We start from the raw sequence: 14,435 nt of genomic DNA on the forward strand, positions 1-14,435 counted from the left end.
GCATAAAAGGATGATTGCATCTTAATTAATATAATAATAAAATGAAATTAAGAAATCTCAACTACTACAAAAAGGTAGGAAAGAAAAAAATCCAAACAAAACAATAAATCATGGAAATCATATAAAATAAACAATAAAATGACAGTAACAAGCAAAGGTTTTTATTCCTACATATATGTCAATAGAACTGTGTGTATGTATGCATCAAGACATATCCACTAGAATATTTATAGCAGCACTACTCCTAAAGGTCACAAACTAGAGACAACTCAGATGTCCATTCACAGACAAATCGGTAAATAAATTGTGGCTTATTTTTACAATGGGATATTATACATAATGAAAACAAATGTCACAGCTACGTACAACAATATAGGAGAATCTCCCAATATTAAGTTGTCAGAAAGAAGCCAAATACAAAAGAATGCATGCAATATGATTCCACATAAAGAAAGCTACACAACTGTCAAACTTTAACTTACTAGAAATCTGAATAATGACTAGCATAAACTTTTGGTAAGTAGTGAGGATTAATGATAGGAAATAGATACAGCTATGAGAGATTGTTTGGGATACAGGCAGTGTTCTGATACTCCATCTGGGAATGCTTACATAGTCGTTTAATTTGTGGTACTTCACTGAGCTGTAAAACCTAGTAGGCTCTACTGTGATGGGATGATCTTCCCTATGGCTTGTGAAGTCATGGGCAGGTGGAGGAAGGATCAAAAAGACCAGGAGAAAGGACCACAGAAGTGTTGTTTTTGTTTCCATGACAGTCAAGTTAATCTGTGTCCCTTCTATCTAAAGTAATGTTGCAGGCACATGTTTCCTGGTTTTGCGGTTCAAATTTCTTGTAATCACAAAACAGAAAGCAGGCAAGCTCAGACCTCATATGGAGCAACCCCTGAGAACTTGTGTCCTGTTTCTTGAGCTGTCTGAGAAGCCTGGGCATGGTCAGTCTGAGAGAGATTTAAAGGTACAGTTTGCCAGAAGTAGAGAAAAAGTTGAAGGCCATTGGGATAAGGTTCAGGCCACTGGGAAGTGGTAATTTTTCAGAGACTGGCAGGTTTGCCCAGGCATATTATTAACTGAATTTTCCCCTCTAAAAAGGAGAACATAGTTCTTCCTTTAATTTCCAATGGTTTAGGAAACACAGATAAAATAGCATGGACACCCATGTGCCAGTACATCACATGAAATAAGAATTTGTTCTGAGATCTTCTCTGACATCCCCCAATGCAAAGTTTCCTTTCTAGCCTCAGTTTCTGGGTTCAGATTCTGGTCAGCTCATCGTTCTCCTGTGTTCAGTAGAAATTTGCCTGGAGAACGGATGTAGTTCATAAGGTAGATGATCTAAAAGCTTAGACAATTTTTTAAAAATATTTTTTTTCCTCTAACCCACATTGATCTATATCTTGTTAAACACAAAAACTATTAAATCCACCTTGCTGAGATTGCCAGGAATCTTTGAAGAATCCCAACTCAAGATGACTTCTTTCAGAGATAATTAGGAACTTTGTTCTTTTTTTTTTTTTTAATTTCTAGTATCTGATTTTTTTTTTTCATTTTATTTTTTCAACTTTTAAAATTAGTTTTAGGTGCACAAAACAATGTAATAGTTAGACATTTATCATTTATATTCCTCACACAGTGACAACGCCCCACTCCCCATCCACTACCCCTCTGACATCGCACACAGCCATTATATTTCCACTGTCTCTATTCCTAATGCTGCACTCCACTTCTTGTTAATATATATATATATATATTTATATATAAATATGTATATCTTGTATATATATATTTATAGTTGACATTCATTATTGTTCAACTTCAGCTTCAGGTGTGCCGTGCAGTGATCAGGCATCTACATCATCCCTGAGGTGATCTCCCTAATGAGACAAGTGTCCATCGGATACCCTACAAAATCTTTACAACATTATTGATTACATTCCCCAGGTTGACTTTCGTTTCCCTGTGGCAATATTGTGGTTACTGACTGTGCTTTCTAATACCTTCACCTTCCCCCTTATCCCCACCCCTCGCTCCCATCTAGCAACCCTCAGTTTTTCCTCTGTGTCTCTGAGACTGTTTCTGATTAGTTAATTCATTTATTGTTTTCTTTAGATTCCACATATAAGTGAGATCATATGGTATTTGTCTTTCTCTGACTTATTTCACTTAACGTAACGTTCTCTAGGTCCATCCATATTGTTGCATATGGTAATATTTCTTTCTTCTTTATGGCTGTGCAATACTCCATTGTGTAAGTATACCACAGTTTCTTAATCCAGTTGTCTACCGATGGACATTTCGGTTGTTTCCATGTCTTGGCTATTGTGTATAGTGCTGCAATAAACATAGGGGTGCATACATTTTTTTGAATTAGAGTTTTGGATTTCTCCAAATAGATACCTAGGAGTGGAATTGCTGGGTCATAAGGTAGTTCCATTTGCAGATTTTTGAGGTACCTCCATACTGTTTTACATAGTGGCTGCACCAATCAGCAGTCCCACCAACAGTGCACAAGGGTTCCCTTTTCTCCACATCCTGGCCAGCACTTGTTGTTTGTTGATTTATTGATGATAGCCATTTTGACTGGGGTGATGTGGTATATCATTGTGGTTTTTAGTTGCATTTCTAAAATGATGTGGTATATCATTGTGGTTTTTAGTTGCATTTCTAAAATGCAGGTTAGTGAAGCTGACCATTTTTTCATATGTCTGTTTGCCATCTGTATATCCTGTTTAGAAAAATGTCTCTTCATGTCCTCTGCCCATTTTTTAATTGGGTTGTTTGTTTTTCAGGAGTTGAGTGAGTTTTTTATAAATTTGGGATATTAACCCCTTATCGGATATATCATTGGCACATATATTCTCCCATTTAGTAGGATCCTTTTTTGTTTTATTGATTGTTTCCTTTGCTGTGAAAAAACTTTTTAGTTTGATGTAATCCCCCATGTTTATTTTTTCTCTTACTTCCTTTGCCCGAGGGGATATATCAGTAAAAATCTTATTCTGGGTAATGTCAGTAAAGTTTCTTCCTATATTTTCTTCTAGGAATTTTATGGTTTTAGATCTTACATTTAAGTTTTTAATTCATTTTGAATTTATTCTTGTATATGGTGTAAGGAGATAGTTCAGCTTCATTTTTTTGTATGTGTCTATCCAGGTTTCCCAGCACCATTTATTGAATAGACTGTCTTTACCTCACTGTAGATTCTTGCTTCCATTGTCATAGATTAAATGACCATATAGGCATGGATTTATTTTTGGGCTCTCTATTCTGTTCCATTGATCTATGTGTCTGTTTTTATGCCAGTACCATGCTGTTTTGATTACTGTGGCCTTGTAGTATAATTTGATGTCAGGTATCATTATACCTACCACTTTGTTCTTATTTCTGAAGATTGCCGAGGGTATCCGGGGTCTTTTATGGCTCTATATAAATTTTAGTATTATATGTTCTATTTCTGTGAAAAATGTCCTTGGTAGTTTGATAGGAATTGTTTTGAATCTGTACATTGCCTTAGGCAGTATGGACATTTTAACTGTATTAATTCTTCCTATCCATGAACATGGCATGTGTTTCCATCTATTCGTAGCGTCTTTCATTTCTTTCTTCAGTGTCTTATAATTTTCTGAGTGCAGATCTTTTACTTCTTTGGTTAACTTTATTCCCAGGTATTTTATAGTCTTTGAAAAAATTGTAAATGGGGTTGTGTTCTTAATTTCTCCCTCTGGTATTTTATTATTGTTAAATACAAATGCAACTGATTTTTGAATATTAATTTTGTATCCTGCTACTTTACTAAATTCATTTATCAGTTCTAATAGTTTTTTGGTAGAATTTATAGGGTTCTCTATATATAGTCTCATGTCATCTGCATATAATGACAATTTTACTTCCTCCTTACCAATTTGGATGCCTTTTATTTCTTTTTCTTGTCTGATTGCTGTGGCTAGAACTTCCAGCACTATGTTGAATAGAAGTGGAGAAAATGGGCAACCTTGCCTTATTCCTGATTTTAAGGGGAATAGTTTCAGCTTTTCCCCATTGAGAATGATGTTAGTTGTGGGTTTATCATATAAGGCCTTTGTTTTGTTGAAATATGGTCCCTCTATTCCTACTTTCTTAAGAGTTTTTCGTCATAAATGGCTGCTGCATTTTGTCAAATGTTTTTTCTGCATCTATTGATATGATCATATGATTTTTATTTTTCATTTTGTTAATGTGGTGTATCCCATTAATTGATTTGTGGATTGTGAACGACACTTGCATACCAAGAATGAATCCCACTTGATCATGGAGTATGATCTTTTTAATGTATTGCTGAATTCTGTTCGCTAATATTTTGTTGAGGATTTTTGCATCTATGTTCATTAGAGATATCAGTCTATAGTTTTCTTTTTTTTGTATTGTTTTTGTCTGATTTTGGGATCAGGGTGATAGTGGCCTCATAAAAAGTGTTTGGGAACCTTCCCTACTTCTGGATTTTTTGGAATAGCTTGAGGAGAATAAGTGATAATTCTTTTTTGAATGTTTTGTAAAATTCACCTGTAAAGCCATCTGGTCCAGGGCTTTTGTTTGTTGGGAGTTTTTTGATTACTGATTCAATTTCCCTAGTGGTAATCAGTCTATTCAGGTTTTCCGTTTCTCCTTGAGTTAGCCTTGGAAGGTTGTGTGCTCCTAGCAAATTGTCCATTTTATCCAGATTGTCTGATTTGTTGGCATATAGTTGCTCATAGTAATTTCTTAAATTTTTTTGTATTTCTGTGGTGTCTGTTGTCACTTCTCCTCTTTAATTTCTGATTTTATTAATTTGGGTCCTCTCTCTCTTGTTTTTGATCAGTTTGGCTCAAGATTTGTCGATTTTGTTTATCTTCTCTAATAAACAACTCTTGGATTCATTGATCTTTTATATTGTTTTTCTGGTCTCTATTTCATTTATTTCTGCTCTGACCTTTATTGTCTCCTTCCTTGTACTCCCTTTGGGCTTATTTTGCTGTTCTTTTTCCAGATCCCTTAAGTGTGAAGATAAACTGTTGATTAATGATTTTTCTTGTTTCTTTAGTAGGCCTACATTGCTATGAATTTCCCTCTTAGGACTGCTTTTGCTGCATCCCATAGATTTTGGGTCATCATGTTTTCATTTTTGTTTGTCTCGAGATATCTTTTGATTTCTTCTTTGATCTTATGGTTGACCCATTCATTATTCAGTAACATGTTATTCAGCCTCCATGAATTTGTGTGTCTTCCAGTTTTTTCCTGTAGTTGATTTCTAATTTCATAGCACTGCGGATAGAAAAGAAAATTGACATGATTTCAATTTTCTTAAATTTATCAAGATTTGTTTTGTGGCCTAACATGTGGTCTATCTTGGAAAATGTTCTATGTGTGCTTGAGAAGAACATGTATTCTGTAGCTTTGGGGTGAAATGCTCTGAAAATATAGATTAAATCCAACTGATCCAATGTGTCATTTAAGGCTGTTGTTTCCATATTGATTTTCTGTCTGGAAGACCTGTCCCTTGTTGTCAGAGGTGTGTTGACGTCCCCTTCTATGATAGTGTTACTGTTGATCTCTGTCTTTATGTCAGTCAAAATCTGTTTTTATATATTTAGGTGCTCCTATGTTGGATGCATAGATGTTTACTAAGGTTATTTCCTCTTGCCGGATTGATCCCTTTATTATTATGTGGTGCCCATCTTTGTCTTTTAATATATTCTTCATTTTAAAGTCTATTTTGTCAGATATAAGTATTGCAACTCCAGTTTTTTTCTCATTTCCATTTGCATGAAATATCTTACTCCAACCCTTCAACCCTTCACTTTCAGCTGTGTGTATCTTTTGATCTGAGGTGAGTCTCTTGTATACAGCATATACAATGGTGTTGCCTTCTTATTCACTCAGCCACCCTATGTCTTTTGATTGGAGCATTTAACCCATTTACATTTAAAGTGATTATTGATAGGTACATAGTTATTGCCATTTTTAAATTTGTAGTTAGATTGTTTTAATCTTTCTTCTTTTTACAGAAGCCCTTTTAATATTTCATGCAATGCTGGCTTGGTGGTAATAAATTCCTTTAGCTTATTCTTTTCTGGGAAACTCTCTTTCCTTCAATTTTATTGTATTTTATGATTATTTTTTGAGTAGAATAAAATCTTTATTGACTCCACATGAAATTACATAAACTCCACTCCCGTACATACTTGACAGCTTCATATTCCTTATGTTGTTTCATTTTTAAAATACATCTTAAGTTGCTTATTTACACAATAAAAACAATGTCCAACATCAAAAACATACTTCTCTAGTTTAGAACTACTGGAATTAGTCTCAGAAGAGCTCACTTAATTGAACTTGGTATCAAGTCTTTCTCAGATTATTCTGTGGCATCTCCGAATTTTGCATAGTGCTTGCAGTACACTTAAGCTGTCAATCAGTTTTTCTGGTCTTTATTTAAGGTTGAAAGAGAGAAGATGGAAATGGACTAAGATAAAAAGGATAGTTCTGCATATGATCATGTAGTGGACACATTCAAGACATAAATGAGACAGAAAGAGCACCTCTGCAACAAACTGTCTTTTCTCTGGGTTATTAGCTCACCTCTCTGAGCCTTGATTTTCTTATCTCTAGGACAGATTCATCCTAGAATCTTTCTGGTTCCCTTTGATGCCAGTGTTCTACATTTGGTTCTAATTTGTTAACAGATGCACAACCTGGAACACTCACTAATATATTTTGCTGAAGGTTGGTCAGTCCTTAGCAAATCAGAAGCCACTTCCTATTCTACGCCTATACTTGGGAGAGCAGCTCACGAAGAGAGGGGCTCTAAAAAAGGACCTAGAGAACTTTCATTTTTGGCTGGAGCACTGTCTGTATGTAACTTAAGTAATGTCTAGGTTTAAATGCCATACAGCAGTTTTTACTGACATTGCACACTGGAATCACTTGATGAAATGTATTTTATTGGTGCCCGAGTCCCACCCTGAGATTGTATTGAATTGACATAGATGCATCCCAGGCATGAGAATTTTTATAAGCTCTCCAGATAATTCCAACCTGAGAAAAAGGAGACAATTACTGGCATAGAGCAGTGATTCTCAAACGTTAGCCAAATCAGTCACCTATAGGGCTTATTAAAACAGATTGGTGGGTGCCCTCCTCATTTTGATTCAGGTCTGAGGTGAAGCCCAATAATTTGCTTTTCTTGCAAGTCCTCAGGTATTGCTTCCTTTTTTTTTTTTTTTTTTTTTTAAAGAAGGGCGCAGCTCAATGTGGCCCAGGTGGGGATCGAGCCGGCAACCTTGGTGTTAGTAGCACACGCACTAACCAACTGAGCTAACTGGCCACCTGTCCTCATGTAATGCTGATGCTTTTGTCCAGAGACCTCAGTTTGACAACCACTGCCAGTAAGAAAGTATCATTGATGGTGGTACCTGAAGTCGAGTTTAAATCCTGATTCTATTATTACCACTGATGTAACCTTAGGAAAGTAATTTTATTATCTTTTCTTTAGTGTCTTTATAACAATACTTAGATGGGAGTTGTGAGGCATAAACAGTGTTACCAATCAGGGTTTAGTACAGTACCTGGCACAGAATGCAGTAACAAATATTAATTTCTTTTTTCCATTATACATGGCTAGATGGTGTGATTAAGTTAAATCAATAGCACAGATTAAAACTTGGCAGAAGGAAATAGATGATTGAAGCAATGTGATATAGAGAAGTGTTTTAAGTATCTGGTCTTAAAAATATTTTCATTCATTTTTTTTTAAAACTTTGAATACAGTAATTTAGGTAGTAAGAATATAAGATACAATCTCTAAAGTGCCAGGAATATTACATTGAATTTATAAAGAGCATGAATGTTTTTAATGACCTACAATGGACTCTGATATCTTATCTATAAGTCTTCTAGAAAATCAGAAATAATGTAATAGCATATCTGCCTAAAACTTTAGTATGTTGATCTTTAAGTGCTATTTAATTCCAGAGAAAACCTAAATTATTAAAGTGCACCAGAATGCCTATTAACCAAATCAAAACTTCCACCGACGATGGGATAAGTGTTTTTTTTACGTACATATATCAACAAATGATAAACTAAATAGCTTTCCTTCCTGCTTGCCATTTTGCTTCATTTTGCATATCTCGGGTCCTCTCAGGAGTTAATGTCCAGACCCTGAGATGAATCCTGGGAGCAAGCAGTCCCACTGCCGAAGCTACGGCACAGACCTCCAGGTACAAGGAGGGCATCGGGCTGTGCCTCCACAGCAGGGCGGGTTGCGGTGGGAACTGGAATATTGTCAGTGTTTCTCTGCGGAACCTACAAGTGCAATCATCTGAGTGAATCTCAAAGGCACTGAACAGTTTAGGTCTAAAGGTGTAAGTCACATCAGGATTGCTTAAAGCAAGTTTCTCCCTATATGAATAGTTGACCGAGAGGGCAAAGTCTTTCTGGGATTTTTATTTTTAAAAGCCTTCCCTTTCTACTCTGGCCTCATGTCATTACATGACAGCTTTCTTTTTCTGAATTCCTAAAAAAGTGATGGTTGTCTGCACATCTTTGCTGCTGCATCGTGTTCTGAATAGTACCATTTATTTTATTGTTTTAAACTTTTATTTAATCGATGATACACTTTTAACTTTTCATCTATTTATGAATTCTCCTACTAGACTGTGAGCTCAAGGGTCCTCAACTTGTCCCCTTCCTCCATGGAACTTTCTCAAGTGTCTTAAATTCAGTAACCATTCTCTTTTGCTGTATGCAATATAAATGTGACACCAACTTACATTGCCCTGCCTATACAGCTAATTTCATTTTTATATATATAAGTTTTCTTGTCCCAACTGGGACCAAAAAACCCCTTAGAGTGGAGGCTATATGTATTTTACTTCTTTGTAAAAGTGTCTTAACAAAGCTGATAAACAATCAACATTTGTAAAATACTCATTAGGTCATCCATGCTAAAAATTAGACACAACTCATTGCCTCATACTCTTGCTGTCAATATTATATAAGGCCTAGTCTTGCCAGTGTGTTTGTAGGATGGAAATAATTAATTTTTTGGAAATTATTTTCTTGAAGCCAGAAAATTAGCTTTGGGAGCCCGCATTAGTACTTGAAAACCAACTTTCAATTCCCATCTCATTAATAACCTTAGTATTTCCTAGCACCCATTCATCTATATCCTTCTCTCAAGCTTTCCCTATGAAACACCCACCAAACTTCCCTGCCACTAAGACAAACAAAACTCTTTTTTCCCACTTTTCCTGCAAAATGGTTTATTCATTAAAAGCCATAACCACTATGTAGAGCTTTTCAAAAACACTAGCAATCCAAATGCTCTAAACTTAACTGAATCAGAAGCAAGGCTGATGTCGTGCCCATCCTGCCAGGGAACAGTTCCTTCTCTTGGATTCTGCCTGTTATTAGAACCCGAGAAGACCAGCAGACAGCCTGAGAGGGTTCAGGTGCCCCCTCGGAGGCAGTCTTTTTTCTTTTTAGAGTATTTTCATTGGGTTGCTTTGGCCCCATCGCTATAGTTTTGACCACAATCCTTCCAGCTGATCCTTTCACAGGACGTGAGGTAGCAAAAAAGTCACTAGGGTAAGATTTATTTATCTTTAAATCTCAAAGGTTTTTGAACAGATTAACTTGTGCAAAGCTGAATTATGCCATTTTACCTCAACTTCACCTTAGCTATTATGAGAGTAAGGTTTCTAAGATTTTAAATTAGTTGCTTCAGTTTTCTTGATTTTTCAATGACTCAGATTGGCATCCTGTAAGGCTCACTGTTTCTTACTCCCACTATATATCAAATACTTCAATTAAGGTCATACCTCACATCATACTTTAAGATCATACCTTACAGAAACCTAGAAACCAGAATAACTTTCCACATCTTTAATTCTCCGTAAGGCATTACTATTATACCATCATATATGCATATGTGTGTGTGTGTGTGTGTGTGTGTGTGTGTGTATATATATATATATATATATATATTTTTTAAAAGAAGTAAAAATGCACTCCTCATTATCTTTTGTTTGATACAGGCACCCAAGTGTGTAGTTAGAAAGTAAATAAAGGCCACACAAACTTCCCAAGGAAGATCATTAAAGAGAAAAATCCTCTCTTCCTCTTATATCACACAACAGGCCTTTGAGGCATGCCAGCTAAGAAAACCGGTATCACCCGTGGTGATGGAAAGACTGGGCCTTTCCCTCTTTGGGTTGTAGCTGAACTTCTATTGGCAGTCCTAGTAAAATATATAACTTCATTTGTTCTAAGCAAGTCTTTTCTTCAGCTTTCCTTCAAACAATACTTTTACTTACCCATTAGAATACGAGGATTTGGAGATTTTGAACAGCAAAGTCTGGTTGGGAAGGAGTCTCTTTCAATCATATGTTGGCTTGTGCAGAGAGAGGGAAAGATACGGAAGAACGGCAGGAGAGGGAGTGAGAGAAGAAAGAAATGTGTCTTCATCGGGAGCGTGGGAAGAATGGAAGCTTTTTAAAGTTGTTGCCGGTATCTCATGAAGGCCCAGGCCACTACCCTGGTGAGGGACAACACTGGCACCAGCACCATGGCTATGGGAATACCACTCAGTTCTGCTTCACCTTGAGGTCCTATAGGCCTATTCTGCACCTGTAGCCTGTGCTGCACTCTCAGGGACACTGCGTAGCCTGCGTTACGAAAGAGGTCTACAGCATCCTGGTGCAGCAGGTACTTTAGGTCTTGGCCATTCACTGAGAGGATCTTATCATCCTTCTGGAGCCGCCCATCCAGGGCCGCAGCCCTGTTCTCTTTGATGCGACCTCGTAGATGCCACGGTCGTTGGAGACATCCTGCTGGGCTGTCCCACCGATGATGTTGAAGCCCAGCCCTGAGGATCCTCTGGTAAGAGTAATCTCTTCCTCAGTGACCGAATAATCCACACTTCCGTTCATGTTTTACTGCCTGTCTGGCTTCCCACCTGGGCCAACGAGGGCTCCCACAGGTGAAGGTGAATCAATCTCAGCGTGCGGCGCCCAAAACACACCACTCTCTCCTTCAATTTTAAATGATAGCCTTGCTGGATAAAGTAATCTAGGTTGTAGGCCTTTGTTTTCCATCACTTTGAGTACCTCTTGCCATTCCCTTCTGGCCTGCAATGTTTCTGTAGAAAAGTCATTTGATAGTCGTATAGGAGTTCCTTGTATGTAACCCTCTGTCTTTCTCTTGCTGCTTTTAGGATTCTCTCTTTGTCTTTAACCTTTGCCATTTTAACTATAATGTGTCTTGGTGTGGACCTGTTTGGGTTTATCCTGGTTGGAATTCTCTGCACTTCCTGGGCTTGTATTCGTTTTCCTTCACCAGGTTAGGGACGTTTTTGGACATTATTACTTCAAATGTGTTCTCAATCCCTTGCTTCCTCTCTTCACCTGCTGGTATTCCTATGATGCGCATGTTGTTGCGCTTGATGTTATCCCAGCGATCTCTCAAACCCCCTTCATTGTTTTGTATTCTTTTTTCTTTTTGTTGTTCCGTTTGGGTGATCTCTGCTAACTTGTCTTCTAAATCGCTGATTTGATCCTCTGCCTCATCTAACCTGCTGGTAATTCCTTCATGTGTGTTCTTTATTTCAGTTATTGCATTCTTTAGTTCTAACTGGTTGTTCATTATGATTTCTTTATCCTTCTTTATGTCGTCACTAAGCTCCTTAAACATTCTTATCATCAGTGTTCTGAACTCTGTCTCTGATAGGTTGGTCACCTCTATTTCATTTAGTTATAATTCTGAAGGTTTCTTCTGTTCTTTTATTTGGGACATGTTTCTTTGTGTCCCCATTCTGGCTGACTCTCTGTGTTTGCTTCGATGTATTACATAGATCCCCTTGGGTTCTTCGTTTTTGCTGGGTTATCTTATGTAGTATCTTATGTAGTATGTGTCCTTTATATTTGACCAGCACCACTTCAAGACTTGCCAAGACTTGGAGTAACCCTGATGAGTGTCCAGGTTAAGCCTCTGAGGAGGTGTTGGTAGTGAGTATAGTTATATAGCTAGTGTGGCAGAGGTGAGGAAAGTGGTCCCAAGCAATGTCTGGGAGGCAGCTGAAGAGAAAACTCCTAGCCTGTAGAAAAATGTTAAGCATAAATTTTCATAGCTTCTGCTGTGAGAAGGGAGTTGAACATGCCCACACTACTGCAAAGAACCCCCGTGTGATGTGATACAATAAACTGTCTTACATGCTGGTTCCTGACACAGACCATCAAAAACCCTTGGAATATCTTCAGTGATAGGGATAAAGGAGCAATTTTTGTTATTCATAGAATGTCCTTTCAACTATATCTGAGTTATGCTACTGAGGTGACTTTTGAAGGATGAGTCCTGGATGAGTCCATGTGATTAGAATGATTAGAGAGTAAGATTTCAGCATTTCCCCCACCCTAGCCCCATAGGAGATATCGGAGATGACATAATCACCAATGTCCAGTGATTTAATCAATCATGCTTCCATTAAAAACTCTGTACAACAGGGTTGGGAGAGTTTCTGGGTTGATGAACACATTGAGGTGCTAGGAGGTTTAGCATGCCCAGCGAGGGCTCATGCTCTGCGTCCCTTCCCACATACCTTACCGTGTACATCTCTCCCTTTTAGCCGTTCCTGAGTAATACCCTTTATATAAACTTGTAATAGTAAGTAAAGCACTTTTCTGCTGTTCAAGCAAATTATCAAACTTGAGCAATAGATCATGGAAACCTCCAATTTATAGCCAGTTAGAAGTATAGGTGACAGCCTGGGCCTTGCAATTGGTATTTAAAGTGGGGGACTGAGCCCTTAACCTATGATTCTGTGCTAACTTCAGGTAGTTAGTGTTAGAATCGAACTGTAGGACACCCAGTTGGTGTCTATAGAGAACTGGAGCATTGCTTGGTGTGGAAAACCTACATATTTGGTGTCAGGAGGGTTGTAAATTGAGAAAAAAGCTTTTCCTTTACCCTGAATAACTGCATCTTATTCTGCTGAAGCCTTCATGAAGCAGTGTCCTGGGAACCAGTACAGAAAGCTCAGCAAGTATTTAGTCAGGGATTTAGTGGTGAGCAGGGGAAGCATTTGCCAATTGGACCTCAAGCCAGCTTTTGGTTTTATGCCTAGAATCATAAAGGTCTCGAAGTATAGGGACAGGCTCTTTCTTGATATTTTTTTTTACTCTTAGGTCAGGGTCTTAAGCCCTCTCTGGATCCAATGTTCTGAGAAGGACTGGAGAGAGACAGAGCTTGTCTCTGGTATCAGATGGAATTGTGATATTAGGCTCAGTTAAAATGAATTTCTACGTTAGAATCACTAGAATATTGAAGATAACAATGAATCAAATATATCCCAAATGGAATCAAGAAACCTTGTAAACAGTTGAATTTAGGAGGATAAGTTCCTGATCTATATGCAACTGAAGTTGAGGTGGTCCAGGGCTTAGAAGGACACAGAGTTTGACTAGAAATCAGCATAACCCTCTGTGGTAATGATGTTCCTCTGGAAATGATGACTATTTCCAACTTAGCCCACTCTTTTTTTTTTTTGTTTTGTTTTGTTTTTTTAACAATATATCTGTGCCCATTATTTATTCATGCCCAAATCATATTGATGAAAAACACTAACCATTAACACCAGAACAGCAGTCTTTTACATTAATTGGGCCATTGCTTTCTTTCTTTCTTTCTTTCTTTTTTTTTTTTTAACAGGACTTTATTGGGGAACAGTGTGTACTTCCAGGCCTTTTTTCCAAGTCAAGTTGTTGTCCTTTCAATCTTAGTTGTGGAGGATGCCGTTCAGCTTCAAGTTGTTGTCCTTTCAGTCTTAGTTGTGGAGGGCGCAGCTCAGCTCCAGGTCCAGTTGCCGTTTGCTAGTTGCAGGGGGCACAGCCCACCATCCCTTGCGGGAGTCGAACAGGCAACCTTGTGGTTGAGAGGACGCATTCCAACCAACTGAGCCATCCGGGAGGCAGCTCAGCTCAAGATGCCGTGTTCAATCTTAGTTGCAGGGGGCTCTGCCCACCATCCCTTGCGGGACTCGAGGAGTTGAACAGGCAACCTTGTGATTTAGAGCCCACTGGCCCATGTGGGAATCGAACCGGCAGCCTTTGGAGTTAGGAGCATGGAGCTCTAACCACCTGAGCCACCAGGCTAGCCTGCTGCTATTTATTTATTTATTTATTTATTTATTTATTTATTTATTTAAAGTTTATTGGGGTGATTGTTAGTAAAGTTACATAATCGTATGCCTGAAATCTACATAACTTTACTAACAATTGGCTTACTCTCTTCATGTGGTGTTTTTTTCCCCTCCCTGCTTCATTTCCTTGTATTATTAATGAGACAAACTGCCTGCTGTGGAGATTATAAGGTCCTTCAGGTCAGAAAAGGACTCTGACTCATGAATC

At 37.8% G+C, this 14,435-nt stretch overlaps 1 pseudogene; it reads right to left on the bottom strand.

The window, feature by feature from the left end:
* Nucleotides 1–10,052: 10,052 nt before the first annotated feature.
* LOC141572446 (synaptojanin-2-binding protein pseudogene) lies at nucleotides 10,053–12,747 on the bottom strand (annotated as a pseudogene).
* Nucleotides 12,748–14,435: the final 1,688 nt, after the last annotated feature.

The sequence above is a fragment of the Rhinolophus sinicus genome, chromosome 14 (assembly GCF_057876585.1).
Source record: "Rhinolophus sinicus isolate RSI-liver-muscle chromosome 14, RSI-T2T, whole genome shotgun sequence".
NCBI lineage: Eukaryota > Metazoa > Chordata > Mammalia > Chiroptera > Rhinolophidae > Rhinolophus > Rhinolophus sinicus.